This window comes from Colias eurytheme, chromosome 32 (assembly GCF_061535395.1).
Source record: "Colias eurytheme isolate Ceu_HAF_F1 chromosome 32, ilColEury1 Martin Lab GWU primary, whole genome shotgun sequence".
In the NCBI taxonomy this organism is placed as follows: Eukaryota; Metazoa; Arthropoda; class Insecta; order Lepidoptera; family Pieridae; genus Colias; species Colias eurytheme.
In genome coordinates, this window is record NC_143011.1 from 1,906,854 (window position 1) to 1,930,583 (window position 23,730).

Genomic DNA, 23,730 nt, shown 5'->3' on the forward strand with positions numbered 1-23,730 from the left:
TGGCACGTAAGTACTTGTAGCTTTTTACTTCAGTCATTATGTCTCTTTCTGAGCAAAAGGAGCTTAAGGATTTGAGGAAAAAAAGGGGGTTAATCAAATGTAGATTAACGAATTTTAAGAAATATGTTTCGTCTTTTGAAAACGTGGATCTTGATACACATCAAAGGGCAGAACTAAAATTACGTATACCAGGTGCACAAAGTTTAATGAACGATTTCAACCAAGTACAAAGTAAAATCGAAGATCTTGTCCCGGAGTCAGAAACGGATAAACTCATAGAATCACGCGTAAAGTTTGAGAGGGAATATTATGTTGTCCTGGCGATGCTGGACTGCATGGTAAACCCAGATAATTCCGAGGATAGATCTGTTAATAAATCCATTGACTGTTCCTTAGCGCACGACCATACGACCTGTAACAATTTTAATAACGATTCAGTAAAATTACCGACTATTTCTGTACCTAGCTTTGACGGTTCACATGAACACTGGGTAGAATTTCGCGATACGTTTTCATCCTTAATTCATAATTCGAAAACAATACCACCGGTTCAAAAATTCCATTATTTAAAGGCGAGTTTAAAAGGCGATGCCAAAATCGTTATAGAAAACGTTGAATTTTCATCCGAAAATTATCTGGTTGCATGGGAGCTTTTATTACACCGTTTTAATAACACGCGATTGATAGTGCAAAGTCACATTAAGGCAATATTTTCACTTCAAAACGTCTCAAGAGAATCGGCTATTCAATTACACAATTTAATTGATACAGTTTTAAAAAATTTACGTATTCTTAAAATCTTAGGAGAACCCACGGAATACTGGGACACTTTGATTATTTATATCGTAGTTTCAAAGTTAGATCCTACCACTGAACGCGAGTGGGAACAATTTAAAAACACATTTTATAAATTACATAAGGACAAAATTATTAAACTAAACGATTTATTAGAATTCATTAAAGAAAAAGCCGATTTATTAACTACACTATCCGTAAATCACAGTAAACCTAGCATTTCAAATAAATTTTCTACTTACCAAAATAAAAATTCATCATCCAAAATTCATTGCAACATAGTTTCGGATAACAAACAATCTAAATCGCAATCCAATAAGTCGCGCAGCCATTACAAGTCATACTACGTTATTCCATCGAACATCGAACATCGAACATCGAACATCGAACATCGAACATCGAACATCGAACATCGAACATCGAACATCGAACATCGAACATCGAACATCGAACATCGAACATCGAACATCGAACACGAACAACGAACAACGAACAACGAACAACGAACAACGAACAACGAACAACGAACAACGAACAACGAACAACGAACAACGAACAACGAACAACGAACAACGAACAACGAACAACGAACAACGAACAACGAACAACGAACAACGAACAACGAACAACGAACAACGAACAACGAACAACGAACAACGAACAACGAACAACGAACAACGAACAACGAACAACGAACAACGAACAACGAACATCGAACATCGAACATCGAACATCGAACATCGAACATCGAACATCGAACATCGAACATCGAACATCGAACATCGAACATCGAACATCGAACATCGAACACGAACAACGAACAACGAACAACGAACAACGAACAACGAACAACGAACAACGAACAACGAACAACGAACAACGAACAACGAACAACGAACAACGAACAACGAACAACGAACAACGAACAACGAACAACGAACAACGAACAACGAACAACGAACAACGAACAACGAACAACGAACAACGAACAACGAACAACGAACAACGAACAACGAACAACGAACAACGAACAACGAACAACGAACAACGAACAACGAACAACGAACAACGATCAACGAACAACGAACAACGAACAACGAACAACGAACAACGAACAACGAACAACGAACAACGAACAACGAACAACGAACATCGAACATCGAACATCGAACATCGAACATCGAACATCGAACATCGAACATCGAACATCGAACATCGAACACCGAACACCGAACACCGAACACCGAACACCGAACACCGAACACCGAACACCGAACACCGAACACCGAACACCGAACATCGAACATCGAACATCGAACATCGAACAACGAACAACTAGGGCTAGGGCATGCAGAACCGAGTCCGGTTCCAAGTTTTTGAAACCCGGTTCCAAATCGAGCTCAGAACCGGGTAGAACCGGGTTACCCGGTTCTTTTATAATACCTCGGAAAAAAATACGAAATTAAACAAAAGAAACTGTAAAAGTACCTGATGGGCCTTTTATTTTACGCGGTTTGTATCTTATTTTATTAAATTAATAAAGAAACAAAATTTCAATACTTCTCTTTATTTATCAGTCTTATAAAAGTACCTTGTAACTTGTTATCATAATATCACATATAAACTTAAACCTCATTTATTAACTGCAAACTGTAAAGCAAAAAACCGGCCAAGTGCGAGTCGGACTCGCGCTCCGAGGGCTCCGAACAAACCTATTTTTTATAATGTTGTAACTTTAAAATTTATGTTTCTAGCAATTTTTCCTTTATCTGTGTTATAAGACGTTACTTTTACCAAATTTACAGGCTCTGTGTTCATGAGAAGTACCCTGTAGGTTTTGAGTCCCTTGCGAATGTCGAAATTTGCGAAAATTTTGCAGCATTTACGGCTGTATCTTTTGATGCGTTGGCTTGTGAGTTTGACTTTTTCACAGCATCAAGGGACCGAAGACTTACTTACTTACTCCTCTGGCGCTGAAACCCCAAAGTGGGTCTTGGCCTCTGAGACGAGAACTCTCCATCTTCCCCGGTCCTGAGCGGTCTCTTGCCAATTATTATTGGCTAGCACGCGCAGGTCCACCTCTAATCGATCGCGCCAGCGATTGTTAGGTCGTCCAACCGGCGGTCGGCCTAGGGGTCGCCCCAAGTATGCCCTCTTCAGTACTCGTTCCTCACCCATTCATTCTCCCGAGCCAACGGAGCCGTTGTGCTTTTATTTCTCTAAATATATTTGGCTCGGCCATTAGTTTTTCTAGTTCGGCATTTGTTCGGACTCTCCAGCTTCCATCCTCTCGTCTGGTGGGACCAAAGATCTTGCGAAGAAGCCTTCTTTCGGTGACTAAAAGCTTGCGTTCTTCATTCTGGGTCAGTGTCCAGGCTTCACACCCATACGTATAAGTATTGGTCTTATGACCGTTTTGTATATACGCGATTTGGTGTTTTTGCTCAGAAGTCTGCACGCGAGCACCTTATGCAAGGCACCACATTTCAGGGTATTTTAGATACGGATATTAATTTCTTCCTTCCTGGAATGTGAGTCAGTTATAGTGCAACCCAGATATCTAAAACTAGCAACTCTTTTGTACGTCGTATCTCCAGCCGTCTTGGCGTTGAGCTCGTGTATCTCTTTACCGTTTCATGTGGAGATATTCCGTTTTGTTGGCATTGATTTTTAGTCCAACCATTTCCGCTTCTTCCTTCAAGATACTTGCGACTTCGCTCACTTCATCGCGGGTTTCACCTAACAATGCGAGGTCATCAGCATACCCAATCACCTTATGCCTTGACTTGAGTATTCGATATAAATTTCAGCTTGATACCAAAAATAAAAACATGACTGGATCATTATATGAAACAGTAAAATCAACAGCTTTTCAAATTCACGACAAATCTAATAAAAATATTTCAGTAGCCTAATTTTTGTCATTTTCGAAGCCTAATTTTTTTTTTTGGTAATACACCCGTAGGAAACTTATAGCATCTAAGGTTAAACACAACCAATCAGAGCTACGCTTGAGGCGTGGCACGAAAATTCGCAATGCACGTGAGTCTGACGTCGCCAGATAAAATAAATTTGTTAAAATAATGCAGCAAAATATAAATAATACTTAATATTTTAATATTTTGGTGGGAACCGGGAGAACCGGGTTTCATACTATTCAGACCCGGTTCTCAAGATCATCAAAAAACCCGGGTTTACCCGGGTTTTTCGGAACCGGGTAAACCCGGGTGCATGCCCTAACTAGGGCATGCACCCGGGTTTACCCGGGTCTGAATAGTATGAAACCCGGTTCTCCCGGTTCCCACCAAAATATTAAAATATTAAGTATTATTTATATTTTGCTGCATTATTTTAACAAATTTATTTTATCTGGCGACGTCAGACTCACGTGCATTGCGAATTTTCGTGCCACGCCTCAAGCGTAGCTCTGATTGGTTGTGTTTAACCTTAGATGCTATAAGTTTCCTACGGGTGTATTACCAAAAAAAAAAATTAGGCTTCGAAAATGACAAAAATTAGGCTACTGAAATATTTTTATTAGATTTGTCGTGAATTTGAAAAGCTGTTGATTTTACTGTTTCATATAATGATCCAGTCATGTTTTTATTTTTGGTATCAAGCTGAAATTTATATCGAATACTCAAGTCAAGGCATAAGGTGATTGGGTATGCTGATGACCTCGCATTGTTAGGTGAAACCCGCGATGAAGTGAGCGAAGTCGCAAGTATCTTGAAGGAAGAAGCGGAAATGGTTGGACTAAAAATCAATGCCAACAAAACGGAATATCTCCACATGAAACGGTAAAGAGATACACGAGCTCAACGCCAAGACGGCTGGAGATACGACGTACAAAAGAGTTGCTAGTTTTAGATATCTGGGTTGCACTATAACTGACTCACATTCCAGGAAGGAAGAAATTAATATCCGTATCTAAAATACCCTGAAATGTGGTGCCTTGCATAAGGTGCTCGCGTGCAGACTTCTGAGCAAAAACACCAAATCGCGTATATACAAAACGGTCATAAGACCAATACTTATACGTATGGGTGTGAAGCCTGGACACTGACCCAGAATGAAGAACGCAAGCTTTTAGTCACCGAAAGAAGGCTTCTTCGCAAGATCTTTGGTCCCACCAGACGAGAGGATGGAAGCTGGAGAGTCCGAACAAATGCCGAACTAGAAAAACTAATGGCCGAGCCAAATATATTTAGAGAAATAAAAGCACAACGGCTCCGTTGGCTCGGGAGAATGAATGGGTGAGGAACGAGTACTGAAGAGGGCATACTTGGGGCGACCCCTAGGCCGACCGCCGGTTGGACGACCTAACAATCGCTGGCGCGATCGATTAGAGGTGGACCTGCGCGTGCTAGCCAATAATAATTGGCAAGAGACCGCTCAGGACCGGGGAAGATGGAGAGTTCTCGTCTCAGAGGCCAAGACCCACTTTGGGGTTTCAGCGCCAGAGGAGTAAGTAAGTAAGTCTTCGGTCCCTTGATGCTGTGAAAAAGTCAAACTCACAAGCCAACGCATCAAAAGATACAGCCGTAAATGCTGCAAAATTTTCGCAAATTTCGACATTCGCAAGGGACTCAAAACCTACAGGGTACTTCTCATGAACACAGAGCCTGTAAATTTGGTAAAAGTAACGTCTTATAACACAGATAAAGGAAAAATTGCTAGAAACATAAATTTTAAAGTTACAACATTATAAAAAATAGGTTTGTTCGGAGCCCTCGGAGCGCGAGTCCGACTCGCACTTGGCCGGTTTTTTGCTTTACAGTTTGCAGTTAATAAATGAGGTTTAAGTTTATATGTGATATTATGATAACAAGTTACAAGGTACTTTTATAAGACTGATAAATAAAGAGAAGTATTGAAATTTTGTTTCTTTATTAATTTAATAAAATAAGATACAAACCGCGTAAAATAAAAGGCCCATCAGGTACTTTTACAGTTTCTTTTGTTTAATTTCGTATTTTTTTCCGAGGTATTATAAAAGAACCGGGTAACCCGGTTCTACCCGGTTCTGAGCTCGATTTGGAACCGGGTTTCAAAAACTTGGAACCGGACTCGGTTCTGCATGCCCTACGAACAACGAACACGAACACGAACACGAACAACGAACAACGAACAACGAACAACGAACAACGAACAACGAACCACGAACACGAACACGAACACGAACACGAACACGAACACGAACACGAAAACGAACACGAACATCGAACATCGAACATCGAACATCGAACATCTAACATCGAACAACGAACAACGAACACGAACACGAACATCGAACATCGAACATAGAACATCGAACAACGAACATCGAACAACGAACACGAACACGAACACGAACACGAACATCGAACATCGAACATCGAACATCGAACAAATTGGAACATCGAACAACGAACAACGAACAACGAACACGAACAACGAACAACGAACACGAACAACGAACACGAACAACGAACAACGAACAACGAACAACGAACAACGAACAACGAACATCGAACATCGAACATCGAACATCGAACATCGAACCATCGATATTTATTTATTTATTTTTTTTTTATTGTGTGATAGGGAAGCGCTTGACCACGATCTCGCCTAATGGTAAGCTGAGATGTGGCCTATGATTGAGCGCGCTTCCCTAGAAGGAAGCATTAGCATTTATCTACATTATTTTGATATTATATGATATAGAAATTGTTAAAATTCTATATCATGCCGTAAAATATCGCCACTGACCACCTATAACTTTTCCTGTATTAACTGAACATACAGGAATATGGTTTTCGGGCTTCTCTTATCTCTTTATAGTGCTTGTATCCTCAATGTATACCACCATGACATTGTGGCGTTGCCACTTTTATTATCTATATTTTATTATCTGTGGCGTTCCGAAACGGAACGCACTTGATCGAATTTTAAATTGATTCGACGATAGTGAAAATGATTCACTAGGACAATAGTTAATACGCAAAACGCAATACGCAGTTGATACGTATTTAATACCAATACTCAATGATTGTCTCCTGCTAACCTGTACAGACTAGACTCATTGTGGTGACTGGTGAAACATTGTATAGCATTAACAACATAGTACTGTATTATTGAAAGATCGATTAAAGGTTTATTTTACAATCTACGACTTTCATTATACATGGGTAACAAAACCCCATAACATATTCGGTTTTACTCCGGACAACATCTTCAGCCACCCAATCCCTTTGCTTGAAGTCCAAATCCAGCGGAGGACAATAATCGTCATTTACTAAAATTGAAGGTTTTTCGTCCTAGTATAAAAGTTGTCTGGATCCCATTTTATACTCAATCTATAGTATAATACTATAGATATCATGTGAAACGTGACTTGGAAAAAAATCATTCAAATAAATCACAAAATAAAAATTTGAAACAATTTTAAAAGTTACGAAAAGCCCAATTATACGTCAAAATGACGCACAACATCCTCTTTACAACCAAATGGCGGAATTTACATGGATGAGCCAACTATGTACTGCTAGGTCTCGACGGCTAATAAGTTGGTTCTGGATTTTGCAGCGATTCGATGGTAAATATAGAAGAGTTCATACGTCAAATTTACGTAGATTGGACTTCTAGGGTTAAATGCATAAATACCTAAATGATGTTTTGTTTTTATTATCTAATAACGATAAAAAAACCCGTTGATTTCATTCGTTTTTCAAGCTACGTGCATAGTTTTTCCACTAAAAAGCCTCAATTGAGTCATAAAGTACACAAATTTCAAGCATAATAAGTCACATCATTTCTATAAAACCAAAACTGGCAATAATATAAGTCGTGTTGTGCGATTATGAACATAGTGCAAAAGGGCATAAGTCGTTATATTGCAAAGAGTAAAAAAAAAATTATGTGAATACATTGAGTTATTCCATGAAGTACTCGTTCATAAGGCCACAACTACAAAAAAACACGAAAAAAGTATATTTCTGGGGTTGTTACAACATGTGTTCATATGTAAAAATATAGTCTAACATCATATCTTACACATACAAGCTTAAAATTTTGAATTAATAAAGATTTAGTATTGATATATAGTTTTTTGTCTCTCCTGAAAAGTGCTGTTTTTGAGTTATTCCCTTATTCACTGGAGGCACAGAATATATGGACGCCAATGTGAATTTGAATACATAAGTAATTACTTATTTCTTTATTTGAAAGAGTAAGGTGTGCAGATAGTATACCTACCAATAAATCACACAAATTTTTATATTATATAATATATTAACAATCCCAGATGAAAAGTTAATCAAATAAGAACCAAAAAGTAAATTAGATTTAGATACATTTATTTCAAAGGATTTACAATTCACTTCTAACGTTTTAGAATAATATTATAAACTTGTACACCTTGACAAAAAGTAAAAAATTGCGGGTGAGTTTATTTGAAAGAGTAGTAGTAGTAGTAAGAGTAGTAGTAGTAGAGTAGAGTATTCCGATGTAAATGTCTCGTTAAATAGTACGTGGTTAGAATTCTGGAAGTAGGATCAGAAATTTAAAGGAAAATGGTATGGAAATATTCAAGAAGATTTACAGAGAAGACCTTGGTATGATGAGCTGGATGTAACTAGTCGTGAGTTTATCATCACAATCAACAGATTAAGATTTGGCCACAATAAACCAATAAATCACTTCACACCTTGCAAGACTGAACATAATTAATAGCAATATATGCACTTTCTGTAATGAGAAGATCGGCGATATGAAATTATTATGAACCATCAACCTTATTATTTTCTTTGTTTTCATAATCTTCAACAGTCAACTGTTAAAACCATGCCAAACGCCCAAACAGCCAAAATACGCAAGTCGCAACTTGTAGGTACGCAACATTGATTTGAATTTTGACGTCTATCAAATTTATCTTCGAAGAGAGGTAACCTGCTTAGAAAGTGAAACATCGATTATAGTGAATTAATCGATACTGACTAGAAACATGTGTCGCTCGAACTTGATACACATGTCAATTTTAAAATTCATCAAGCGAATCCCTTTTAAAGTAGTATACTTTCTTTCGTAAATTTAAGGAGCAAAAAAAGGGCAAGTATAATAAAAAACACAACGCATTTATTATTATGATGATTTTTATTCACTGCATTCGATTACTGATGTCAGATTTCGATTTCTAGAGTAACGTCTCGGGCAGTGTTGCCAATTTGGCATAATTTATGCTAAATTTAGCATATTTTTACATTGTTTAGCATTTTTATTTGTTGTCTAGCATATAGCTTATTTTTTAGCATATAAAATATTATAATATAATAAAAGTTAAACCATATGAAACCAACTACAGTTTTGCTACCTTGCATACGTAAATTTAGTCGACATTTCATGGACATGCACAACTTCCACCTTGGAATTCTGGAATGAAGTAATGGATTATAAAGACGCAGCTGGTAATAACCCTTTTGCAGATTTATCACAGCTGGCAATATCATTATTATCACTACCACATTCCAACGCGGAAATAGAACGTGTTTTTAGCCAAATGAATGTCGTCAAAACTAAGCTTCGCAACCGTTTGTCGGTAAAAACTTTAAATGCCATTTTATACATAAGATTCGACCTAAAGAGGGCAGGAAAATGCTGCTACTCTTACACAGTTCCGGATAATGTACTGCGCTCTATAGGCACCAAGGAAATATATAGTCTTGGCAATGAGGCTTCCACGTCTACGTCAACATTATCGGCTGCGGATGAAGACCAAGATATTAATATTTTATTTGATAATAACACACTCGAATAAGAGATGTTATTATTTATGATGTCATTATTTACATATTATGTGTAAATAAATGTGTTGGATATATAAAATTTTAAGTAAAATGTCGTTTTATTTGACATTAAAAATTTTTAGCAAAATATTTAGCTTAATTATAAATCCTTTAGCAAAATTTTGGCAAAATTTTAACAGCCATTTAGCAAATTTTATGTTAGTCTTGCTGGCAACACTGGTCTCGGGCACAGAACAGTAAAAACCTCGGAGCAATTAAAACAAATAGAAGTGCTATAGTGTCATAATTATTAATATGAAAACCACTGTCGCCAAACCCACACATTTAAACCGATAGCTAAACACAAGTTTGATGCTAATTTTTGTTTTTAATCAGTGTTGCCAACGTAGGCGATTTTTCGCCATTTATGCTACTCCAGGGACAATTTTTTATACTACATATCGCTCATTTGCGACAAGAACGTGTTAACGAGCATATGTATCGTTATGGAATAATGACACAGTAGAATCCGGCGCATCGCGCTCTACTTTCTGCTAAAACGCGATATTTCTAGCTCCAAAAATGACCGAGTTATGAGGGAAAAGGTCGGCGACTATCGGTTTAGCGAAATCTCTTTAGGCTCTTGAATTTAATGCAAGAACGGTTCATGTCAGTTGTTGCTACTCCCTTGAGAAGGAAACTGCTGCCCGATTGCGGTAAAATCGTAACAGCTTATTGTGTCACGGTTTTGCTGAAAGGTAAGTACAGCTTTTTGTTTTTTTAGTGATTTATATTTTCAACTATAACGGGACATTTGCATGTGGGTCATTATTGTAGTAAAAATAGTATTCGCATGCTACGGTTTACAAAGGAATGTCCCGTTGTTGCTGAAATGAACAATGTTTTTTGTTGGTTAATTTAATATGTTCCGTTACAGTTGATAATAAAAGTACAAAATGTTTTGTCTTTATGTTGGTTATCTCAAGTTAACACATTTTTCATGAAAAATAATACATTTTTACAACGAATACACTACAATGTTGCATTATAAATGATAAAAATGTTGTCTGATTACTTAATTTATTTTTCAGATGAAAGGCCTGAAGGTCTGATGAAGAAATGAAGGAAGATTGTAAATCTTGTCCCAGGAAATAATGAAAATTCACTTATGCTAGAAAAATTAAAAGATCATACTGATTCTCGAATTACTAATAAAGTTCTGAATATAATTTGATTCAAAAAAACGAGAACGTTTTAATATGTTATATTGAGCTGAATAGTCTAAGCATAATAATTAAAAAGTTACAGGAATTTTAAACTTTCAAATGCGTTTTCCCAACAATTGAGATTTTGACTTTGTCACGTTATAGAAGCAAATGAGCGATATTAGGTAAATAGGCATACAGCCGGTAATCAGGCCGAATACTCTGAACACAGATAATTATATAAAGTATAGGTAAATCGATGAATTTTGTGACTGCTTGAACCAAAAACGAATCACACTGGCGAATTTTTATATGGATAAATACAATTTGTACACTTAATTAAATGTTTATTTAGTTATCTCATTTCATTTCGTGTTCACAGTTTAGGCATGACTATCATCGTAATTCTTCTTCTTCTTCTTTTTTTTTCAAATGGCAACTCCTGATCCCAGATCATCGTAATTAGAATTCTTTTAATTCACGTCTACCCTCTTCAAGAGTATTTTTTTAAACACGATAATCTCATTTAATTGTTAAATCAAACAAAACTCTATTAATTAAATATGTCGCGCTTAAGTAATGAAGAATATTTTGAGGAGGAACCAAGTAAGTTGAGACAATATTTATTTTATCAAAATAGAAGCCTGTACTGCTATTAGTATTTTTTAACCTCTTATGGCTAATTTTGCTGGAGATAATGATGATGAACCGCTGCCCTACCTCAAATTCGACTAGCTACGGCCCTGTGATGAAGTCCACTTCTATGAGGGATATCATGTGCAAAAGATACTTGTAGTTTATGTTTGCTCATAAACTATTCTTTATATTATATAAACTAGCTACCCGCCCCGGCTTCGCACGGGTGCAATGGCGGCCGGCCGGTACCGCCGCAAACGCTACGTCCCGCAATTTTTAAAGTAAATGACAAAAGAAAGTTATTGTGGGTTATCCATAAGAGATAGACATAATATATACCATCACGGACTTTTCTGTAGACCTTTTCAATACTTAGTACATTATTTTGTAAAAACTCGTAGGGTTTAGCCTGCGTTTGCAATGTAGGTAAGAGGAAAAAATGTAATTATTTACGGCATCACATTAGAAACCTCAAAAATAACAGTACTTCTCCACTATTTAATTTAATTATTATACATATACACCTTCCTCTTGAATCACTCTATCTATTAAAAAAACCGCATCAAAATCCGTTGCGTAGTTTCAAAGATTTAAGCGTACAAAGGGACATAGGGACAGAGAAAGCGACTTTGTTTTATACTATGTAGTGATTCCAATGCGATCGGAAAAATAAAGAAAAGGTATAATAACTAAATCATTGTTCATTTACTTTCAGGGTTATCTCCCTCATCAGAATCGCGAGAGCGACGCAGCAGTACTGACTCGAGTGAATCTTTACCAGAGCTAAATATTGAAGTGGTACCTAAAAGAAAAGATGACGATGACCCAGAAGAGTTTTATCAGGAGTTAGAGAAAAAAATGAAGGAAATTATATCGGCAGATCGAAGAGGGTGTGATGCCCCGAAATCTGATACTATTGACAAAGAATCAGTAGAATTAAATGCAGTAGAAAAACCCAGTAGTCCAGAGATATAATTATGATCTCCGAAGTTTATATATGTAATTATGATAATTTTACGGAATTTTAAAAGCATATAAGTAGTTTATTAAATGTTACTTCATTACATATACATAATTGTAAATAAATAGGTCACAATGGTTATTTTATTGGTATATAATTGTTTATTTAATTATTTAATAATTACCTGCTTATCCAGGAGGCTATTCGAGATAATAGCACGATGGATTATTAGTTGAATATCAACTTACCTAAACTTAATTAATTTTAAGTAATTTTATAAGTACCCTCGATAACAATACTTTTTGCAATATCACGCGACACTCCATCGTATCGCATTCAAAATTGGGAATCGGAGTGCGAGGATCTGTGGTTCATGACTGAGGTATTGTTAAATGGTAAGACAATTAAGTTAGCTATATAACGACTTATGCCCTTATGCACTATGTTCATAATCGCACAACACGACTTATATTATTGCCAGTTTTGGTTTTATAGAAATGATGTGACTTATTATGCTTGAAATTTGTGTACTTTATGACTCAATTGAGGCTTTTTAGTGGAAAAACTATGCACGTAGCTTGAAAAACGAATGAAATCAACGGGTTTTTTTATCGTTATTAGATAATAAAAACAAAACATCATTTAGGTATTTATGCATTTAACCCTAGAAGTCCAATCTACGTAAATTTGACGTATGAACTCTTCTATATTTACCATCGAATCGCTGCAAAATCCAGAACCAACTTATTAGCCGTCGAGACCTAGCAGTACATAGTTGGCTCATCCATGTAAATTCCGCCATTTGGTTGTAAAGAGGATGTTGTGCGTCATTTTGACGTATAATTGGGCTTTTCGTAACTTTTAAAATTGTTTCAAATTTTTATTTTGTGATTTATTTGAATGATTTTTTTCCAAGTCACGTTTCACATGATATCTATAGTATTATACTATAGATTGAGTATAAAATGGGATCCAGACAACTTTTATACTAGGACGAAAAACCTTCAATTTTAGTAAATGACGATTATTGTCCTCCGCTGGATTTGGACTTCAAGCAAAGGGATTGGGTGGCTGAAGATGTTGTCCGGAGTAAAACCGAATATGTTATGGGGTTTTGTTACCCATGTATAATGAAAGCCGTAGATTGTAAAATAAACCTTTAATCGATCTTTCAATAATACAGTACTATGTTGTTAATGCTATACAATGTTTCACCAGTCACCACAATGAGTCTAGTCTGTACAGGTTAGCAGGAGACAATCATTGAGTATTGGTATTAAATACGTATCAACTGCGTATTGCGTTTTGCGTATTAACTATTGTCCTAGTGAATCATTTTCACTATCGTCGAATCAATTTAAAATTCGATCAAGTGCGTTCCGTTTCGGAACGCCACAGATAATAAAATATAGATAATAAAAGTGGCAACGCCACAATGTCATGGTGGTATACATTGAGGATACAAGCACTATAAAGAGATAAGAGAAGCCCGAAAACCATATTCCTGTATGTTCAGTTAATACAGGAAAAGTTATAGGTGGTCAGTGGCGATATTTTACGGCATGATATAGAATTTTAACAATTTCTATATCATATAATATCAAAATAATGTAGATAAATGCTAATGCTTCCTTCTAGGGAAGCGCGCTCCATCATAGGCCACATCTCAGCTTACCATTAGGCGAGATCGTGGTCAAGCGCTTCCCTATCACACAATAAAAAATAAAAAAAATAAATAAATAAAATACAATGAGCCGCAAAGATTTTATGAAAAAATTAAGCACAGATTTGAAGGTGCCTTGGATGCAAATACGACTTGTGGCACGCACTTTGAAGAGACTCTGCGTGACAATAGCCCAATTTTTTCAAAATATGTGGTACCAGAGTATCCATAAAATGTTTACGAAAATGCAGGACCAAAGAAGTATCGATATTGCGGATTTTTTTCCCATAAAAAGGCAAATTACCAAAGCACAGTGGCTAAAACGCTCATAAATTGTCAAGACTGGTTATAAATACTTTTTTTTTATGCGACTATTATAGACTATAGTATTATTGTCTTGATTATTGTAGTTAGATAATTTTTTTGAAAAAAGATTAAAAACGAGTTATTTTTTAAAAACTTACCCAATTATAAGAAGAAAATATAAGTTTAACATTTTTTGTTGGCTTTTTTTAGATGATTCAATTATCGTTCTGTATTTATATAAACAAAGAGTATAATATCATTAAATGCACTTAATGTGTTAACTGTATTTTTAATATCTATTGCAAAAAATAGTTAATTTCCATAGAAATATATTAGTATCCCAAGTTAACTGATAAATACCTTTTGCACGCCTCATAAGCGAAGCGTTGAGGTGGGTACTACTGTCACTTCGCGCAAAACATCTGATTTTTCAAACTTAAAATGTCTTTATGTATCATACATTGCACTTGTAAGATAATACATACACACACATATTAAGAAAAAACACTATTTTTAACGTTCATGATATTTTTGATGTCATTTTTGTTATTTAAACTAGTTAAAAAACAGTTTAAAAAAGTTCTGTCTTGGACGTCCGTGTGTCTGTATGTGCGGATCCTTTTTCTTGTTAACACGATAGCGACCGAAATACTTTACTAATCGAGTCTTTTTTTTTCTCTTACGCTTGAGTATGCTCAGGAATAGAACCCTTTCATTTTTCAGGGTCTGATTCGATGTGGTTTAATTGTTATTAAATAAACAAAAATAATAATTAATAAATATTTATTAAAAAAAAATTATGAGGCGTGCACTTTTGGATTTTCCAAATTATTTTTAAAAATATAAAGATTTGTTGTTGCAGATTTATTGAAAAAAACGATTTAAAAATAATAAGGAATAGTGTGTGTTGTTTCCGTGCAGTATTCAATTAATAGACCAATAGCAACACGGCATTAATGCCAAACTGTCTCATGTCGTCACTTGAACCAATGACACTAAAAGAGTTGTTCCTTTATGCTCATGAAACTGTATATAATATTATGTAGTATTTAATAAACTAAATATACGTGTTTGTGAAAAAGTAAATTCTAGCCTATGTTCAAATAAAAATAGTAGGTAGCGTTTATTTCCCTCTGAGTAAGTAGTGTGTATTGTGTATCAAAAGTAACATTCAATTATGTATTGTGTTAATTTTATTTATTACGGATTCAACATCAAACAACTCTACGGTAAGTAGGTATCAAGGTGCGTATTAACTATAGAGCTATTATTTATTACCTTACCTAATACCTATAGGTATGTTATAGCTAATTGCTGCTGGGCGCTGGCTGCGATTTCGTCCATGTATCTACTGAAAGGTTTCATGACATAATATGAGCACAGGGGAATAAAATAAAAATACCAGTATGTACATCCAAAAATATTTATTTCAATTATTACAAATTATCCTTAATCTAATTTTGAAAATCTAACACTGAATTAGATTCCTTACAATAATATTATTCAAATTAATAACAAAATAACGTATTTTACGGCTAAATTAATATTGAACTAATTATGTAGTTAAAACACGAAAGCGCATTACCTTGTTATACCAGCTGCATTAACCAAAAATTTTATATGATACAATATTTTCAACTGATATCGAAATGTACGAAAATAGTAATAATGTAATTGAACTGAGAACATAATATTTTAATATTCAGACAAAGCTGTATTGTTTCGATATACGTAGTTTTTATTGTAAACTGCACATAATATTTTCATAGAAAAATACTGTAAAACAACAGATGATGAAATTTTCAAATAATTTGGAAAATCCAAAAGTGCACGCCTCATAATTTTTTTTTAATAAATATTTATTAATTATTATTTTTGTTTATTTAATAACAATTAAACCACATCGAATCAGACCCTGAAAAATGAAAGGGTTCTATTCCTGAGCATACTCAAGCGTAAGAGAAAAAAAAAGACTCGATTAGTAAAGTATTTCGGTCGCTATCGTGTTAACAAGAAAAAGGATCCGCACATACAGACACACGGACGTCCAAGACAGAACTTTTTTAAACTGTTTTTTAACTAGTTTAAATAACAAAAATGACATCAAAAATATCATGAACGTTAAAAATAGTATTTTTTCTTAATATGTGTGTGTATGTATTATCTTACAAGTGCAATGTATGATACATAAAGACATTTTAAGTTTGAAAAATCAGATGTTTTTCGCGAAGTGACAGTAGTACCCACCTCAACGCTTCGCTTATGAGGCGTGCAAAAGAAAAAAAAATACAAATTTGCCGCGCAATTGACATTCATTGACAGTTCTAAAAGTTTGTACCTATAGGTAATATTAATAGAAATAATTATCGAGATTTAAATGGCTCTACACGAGATTTATTTTGTTTTTTTTTATTACTATACTTCATAAAGACACAATTAACTCGTACCTACTCGTAATACGATACCTTGGAGTTGGAGCGAAAATATTGTTTGTAATAATTTGGCTTGGTAACTAATTATTGAAATGAAAATAATAATTAGAAAAATGCATTGTGAAACCGTTTTAAGCAAAAAACGTTTCGATAAACGAATTATGTTTTTGAATGAAATACAAATTATTGCATGCTTTTAAAATACAAGACTTAACTATCTACTAATGAAAGTTTTCATGCATTTTGTTCGAAACACGGTAGGTCAGCCGTGTTTTGTTACTTTAAAAGTGACATTCGAAAATGAAACAACGATTTACGGAAAAGCACAGATAGAAACGCGTTTAATCGAGATTGGGTATCTAATATTAAGATAATTGGAATACTTAATGAAAATAGGAATTGTAGAGTCAGTAATAATTCAGATTAGTTTATTGATATCATATTAGATACTTACTTAGGTCGAGTGAACGCGTTTTTACAATTCGTTCTATACAAAGTATGTTTTTAACTAAATTTTCGAATTTCATCGTGTATTTTACAATAATTTTGAATGATTTGAATGCGAAATGTACTAATGTATGATCAAACGAACTTCAGAGTGAAGTTTGATCATTATTATATGAATCGTTTCATTCGAAGATATTATTTACTATGTAGTTCCCTTTTTCAATGCTAGCAACTACGCACGCCTTTAGATTTTATTTTTTTTTTAATTGTGGGTATTACGACCTGACAAGTATTTGCTCGCTTTGTACGATATTCGTTATTTTTAGAGTCTGTAATCTTACAAAACTTTGGGTTAGGGTGTGGTGGGTGTTAATATCTTCGAATGAAGCGATTCATATAATAATGATCGAACTTCACTCTGAAGTTCGTTTGATCATATATTGTATTTCATCGCTTCATTCTTCAGATATTATTTACTATGTAGATGTTAAGAGATAAAAGTTTTGTAAGAATCATTTTGGGTGCAAGTTTAGAATAAAACATATATAGATATTATTAGTTTTATTTTGTATATTAACAAAAATATAATCAAACATTATTCTTGCAAAATTGATTCTGCAAATTCGTTTTCATTAACTACATTAAGTTTATAGAACCTTGCAAAGGTTTCGGAATGTTTAGTCCAGCCAGCAGTTTTACGTATATTATCAACGCATACACCACTAGCACAAGCAGTAGATGTTGAAGCGTGTCTTGTGCTATGTGAACTAAATATTGAAATGTTGACACCACTTTCCGATAAAACGTTTTTGATCCAACGACTGATTGTTTGAGTTGTGGCGGGTTTATTAGGTTTTTTAAAAGTTAGTATTAATCTATTGTCCTCCTCATTCCTCAAATGTTTTGTGACATTGATATAATCAGAAAGTGCAGTAGCGGGACAAATACTTATATTTTCTTTAAAGTATGGAAGTATAAGAAGGGGTTGATCTCTACCCGGAGCCGAAGTTTTTATCAAGTCTGTTATGAAAATCTTAGCTCCACTGTCTGAGAAATAAATATTATTAAGATTGATAAGGGATAAAGTTTGGAACCGCTGTGCTGTACACAGCGCAAGTAAAATTACTAATTTTTTAGTCAACTGCTCCAAATTAATGTTTATATTAGGAAACCAGCTTGAGATATGGTTCAAAACTAATTGTGGGTCCCAAGAATAATTGTATTTAGGATTACTGGGTTTCAATTTGAATGCTCCCTTTAGGAGTCGTTTTATGCATTCATCCGACCCGATATTATTTCCTAAGATTAAAGACAAGGCAGACCTGTGCGAGTTTAAAGTACCATATGAAGCCCCTTTGTTAAACTCATTTGTTAAAAACGATATAACTGTCGCTACTGTACTTTCAAAATTGGAAATATTTCTATCTAGACAAAATTGCCACCATAGTTTATAAGTTACGTTATATTGATTCTTAGTGTTACTGGAAAGCGATGCCAACATTAGTTCGACAGCTTCCGATGGGATGTTTCTCCGTAAGAAGGCTTCGCGGAGAGCCTCGCTGCAGCCAGCGTAAGGTGTGAGTGCAGTGGGCGCGACAGGTGACTGAAATGAGAATGCGTTAGATTCGTATCTGCTTTAAACTTGGAACCCCTACCCTTTACGAGAAAGCTCTGCCAAATGACTTCTCATTTCTTTGCTTTTAGGGGGGGGGGGGGGGCAATAAATGAAATGTACAGACTATACGGCTTTTAAAATATAAGTCTGGTAAGCGAACTAAACTTTGCTGGTTTAGTTCTTGCTATATCGCTATCCGTGCCTGCTTCTCGTGTTTACGGGTGAATTAAGTTTATCAATAGTCATAAATGCAATGCTATACAGAGGATATACTGCATTTAAAACATGACAAAGTCTGGTAAGCGAACTAAACTTTGCTAGTTTAGTTCTTGCTATATCGCTGTCCGTGGCTGCCTCGCGTGTTTACGGATGAATAAAGTAATGTCCTGTCTTCGCATCCACAGCTAACTGTCCTATACTGTCATAATCTTAACACAGATTCATTCGACATAGCTCCCCACGAGCTCAGTTCTTCATTTTTGCACTCGCACAACTGTGGACAACACAAGAGCAATGCCTCCATTGGTAGCAGTTACAATCAAGGGCTAGCAAGGCAGGCTAGCCATATTACGGATGTTGGAACAACCGACTATATTTAGGGCAATTTTCTTTATACAGTGTAACGTTTAGACTGTCGTAGCATTCCTACGGAACAAAGATGGGATCAGATCTGCATCCTTAATGAAGTTAATCGAAAGGAGATACTTTCAGACGACGATAGTATTCAAAATCCACCATATTCCTGAACATAATAATGCATAGTTAAGCTTAAAATCTCTCTTGCCATTATCCTGCAGCAGAATTCCTTGGCGATAATTTGTTCTCGTTAGAACGAGCGAGGTTGTTACGATAATATGAGAAATCCTGTCAGTTAGAGACCTGAACGACGCGATAGAGTACCGCTATTTCAGTAGTAGTAGCACCTAGAAGGGTGAAGGTATTCTGGAAAGCGGAACTGAAGGCCCGGTCAGCAGCACCAGCCACCTAATAGACAGTGTTCAGTGCTGCACCACTATAATCTGCAAAATGACTCTGACGGTATGAAAATGTACCGTACACGAACGTACATTTTCAAAATATCAAATGATAAAGTTGGAATAAAAATCCTATTTGCCTCCGTCTACCCAAAAGACATACGGAGTAGCTAGTAGTAGTTGGTTGAATTAGAATCCCTTATTCACTGGAGGCACAGAATATATGGACGCCAATGTGAATTTGAATACATAAGTAATTACTTATTTCTTTATTTGAAAGAGTAAGGTGTGCAGATAGTATACCTACCAATAAATCACACAAATTTTTATCTATACTAATATTATAAAGAGGAAAAGTTTGTAAGTATGTATGTAAGTATGTATGTATGTATGTATGGTTTTCACGCAAAAACTACTGGACCGATTTCAAAAATTCTTTCACCATTAGAAAGCTGCATCTTTACTGAGCAACATAGGCTATATTGCATTTTCAAAAAAATTAGAGATCCTTACCAAAAATGCAATAATGTAACCCAAGGTGTAAAAAAATCCTCAATAAAACTTCTGTCATCGCGTGCGCTGCGGAATCTATTGAAGATAGAACAAAAAAATGTTCTACGGTATTATAGAACGGATCAATATCTACAAGAAAGTCCGCGATACCATATGTCCATCTTCAGTAGTTATGTTACTACAACAACTTTTTTACGTTTTCAAAGTAAATAGAAGTGCCGACAGTAATCAAACCATGTTATCCATACACATATATTAATCCTTATCCCATTAAATGATGTTTTATTATAGACTGTTTCAATACCAGCAAAATACTTTTTAAATGAAAAGAATTGGATATTCCATTCAAAAGATATAACGAATTTTTAAAAGTGTCAATCTACAGAAAATAGTAGGTATACTGTTCGAGCAGGCCGTAGTGCGGGGGTCACGGAGGAATTCTACCAATATGCGTCTTGACGGAACACAGTGGGGTTTTCGTCGGTAGGAATCCGACATAACCCACGGCACCTCCCCCGGAGGCCGTGGGTATCTATGAAAGATTTCCCCACTAAAACAAAAAAAAAAGGCCGTAGTGCGGGACGGGGTAAAGGTGATTTTCATGTGATTAAAAATTAAACCTATAGTCCGACCTATAGTATACTTTTCACTGTAACGATATCGCTATCTATGCGGGTGAAACCGCAGGGCATTGCTAGTATTATATAATATATTAACAATCCCAGATGAAAAGTTAATCAAATAAGAACCAAAAAGTAAATTAGATTTAGATACATTTATTTCAAAGGATTTACAATTCACTTCTAACGTTTTAGAATAATATTATAAACTTGTACACCTTGACAAAAAGTAAAAAATAAGCCCAACAACACACACGCATTCCTCCGAATGCAAACTCTGGCTTTTCACTAAGCCCCACAACAAACCTCATGTTTGTTCCACACGCATTCCTCCGAATGCCGAGTCCCACGGACTCCCATATTCCAATGGTCTCTACAAGACCCAACCTCCGCCAGCGTCACCCGCGCACCGCGTATCCACGGTTTACTATAAGCAGCTATCTGTACTCCTAATAGCAGACGCCGGTTTCAAACGGACTACGGTAATACCGCGTATCCACGGTTCACTATAAGCAGCCATAGCTCCTAATAGCAGACACCGATTTCAACGGACTACGGCTACGAAATGACTACTGGCACTCTCTGACCAAACGAACTAAGATTCATCGCTACCACTCAACTCAAACTCAAATTTCAAACACTAACCAACTTCAAGTGGTACTTGGCCCTCAGGCATCCTCAATATATTAACAAGGTGAAGTTACCCGAACATAGTATAAACAAAATCTGTCTTTTCAAAGTGATTATTGGTGTTTACAGGATTCAATAGCTCAACAGTAAAAAAAAGTGAAACCTGAACTGAACTATTACTCATCCAACAGAATCAATATTCTTAATCGTTTTTCATTTTAATAAACTCAAGTTATCTCCTATACAGCCATACCGACAATCATGCGTCCTCGTACGCCATTTCTCACACTACATTACTACGGTAATTCATCTCGGGATACCAAAATAGCTACTATCCTGCCTCGGCCCACACTGACCTTACAGGGTTACCATACTGCCCCAGTCCTCCTGACCGGTCAGAACACATCTACTATCCTGGACTTCATGCCAGATAGAACACCACAATCCTTCGACGAACTACATTACCATCACAATATTATTTCACGCAACACACATTTACTTCACAACGTACGAGACAACACAACCATCAGTATGCTACAACTATACTCCACTACAACTCTACTGAATTATACCTCCCAAGTCTATCATAGTGATAGCCTGTGCAGCTTGCTCAAATTTTAACAGCAGTTTTATTTTGTTGTTATGATCATTGACAAACAAATGTGACAACAGCACAAAAATAACATCTTAAAAAGTTTAAAACGAATAATTCGTAACTGAACCGCAGAAAACACTCAAAGTGGTGAAAGCTTATTCTCAACTGAATATTTACCAACTTGAATTTAAAGTAATCATGTGATAACATATCTGCCTACAAAAAAATCGCGAGAAACCCTTCAAATTTTTTTTTTATCGGCAAATTTGAAAACTCAACTTAAAACAATTATTAAGTGTAGGCTTAAACTCATCTGTGAATCTAATATCGAACGGCAATAGGGCTGAGCTAAATTTTAGTTTCAACGTAATAAGAATGAACTGCTCAACAACTACTGTACAACTACCTAATTGATGTATTCAGTTGATGTCAAACTGCAGCTAGTCACAAAAACTATTATCAAGAAATTACATTAAATGCACACAATGTAAATCGATTAGGTACTATCGAATACTCCACGTTTAGGACTTATTTGAAGCTAAAAACCAAAAAAAATGTGTGCGTGTGCTACGCGTACGTGTACACACGTAAGAAATGAAACTTCTTTTTGACCTTATTTTTTCAAAAAATAATTTACAATATGCAACTTTACAGAAATATATCAAATCACGCGTGATAGGGATAAGAAAAAAAATGTATGCGTGTACTAGAGTACACACGTAAGAAGTGAAACTTCTTTATGACCTTAAAAATGTCACGAGTATGGCGTAACGCAAAAATGTCACGCGTACGGCGTAACGCAAAAATGTCACGCTTACGGCGTAACGCAAAAATGTTACACTAAATTTTTGTCCAACCCCGATAAAGAAGTTTCACTTCAAAAACTTTCAGAAAACCTGGATGGGTTTTTCTTTTCTCTATTCAATTAAACAGACATTATCTGACGACAGTATGTAAACTGTAAAGGCGCTATTAACCTTAAGATTATTTCCAGTTTTTTTTTTTTAAAGTCTTAATATCTTAACATTTAACGTACCCTAACGTTGATGGGATAGTTCTTAATTTTAAAGCAATCTAATGTACTAAAACCAAATGTAGATTCCAAAGATTTATCTTACGCTAGATGTTTATTTGAACACACGCTAATTATCTGTGACATTGTATTATGAACTGCCTAAATAAGGACCCAATAAATTCTCTGTAAAAATTCAAAACTAAATGCCTCGATTTACCTTTTATTCGATAAAACTAAATCTGCAACATTTCATAAAACTTCATATCGTAAAACTGTATACTGTGAATTGTTCACAACTTTATTTTAAGAAATTACCTCAAATATCACCTTAAATAAAACCTACGAAAAGTTTTTTTTTAAACCTCAAATGCACTAGTTAAGGCATTACTTTTCGTTTTTAATCGAATAGCAATAAGGCTGTCTTTGTGTAGCAATTAATTGCTATTTGTCAAGCGGTTCATTTTTGTTATTTAAACTAGTTAAAAAACAGTTTAAAAAAGTTCTGTCTTGGACGTCCGTGTGTCTGTATGTGCGGATCCTTTTTCTTGTTAACACGATAGC

The 23,730-nt window shown here is 35.3% G+C and overlaps 2 long non-coding RNA genes across 2 annotated transcripts in view; both read right to left on the bottom strand.

Moving 5' to 3' along the window:
* Window positions 1-23,730, bottom strand: part of LOC149895128 (uncharacterized) — a 290,513-nt gene that overhangs the window by 16,972 nt on the left and 249,811 nt on the right. The gene's annotated exons all lie outside the window — the stretch shown is intronic.
* LOC149895129 (uncharacterized) lies at window positions 189-1,137 on the bottom strand. Its single transcript, XR_016458526.1, has 2 exons — window positions 1,038-1,137; window positions 189-412 (listed from the first exon to the last, which is right to left on the bottom strand). It is a non-coding gene; the product is annotated as an uncharacterized LOC149895129 (long non-coding RNA).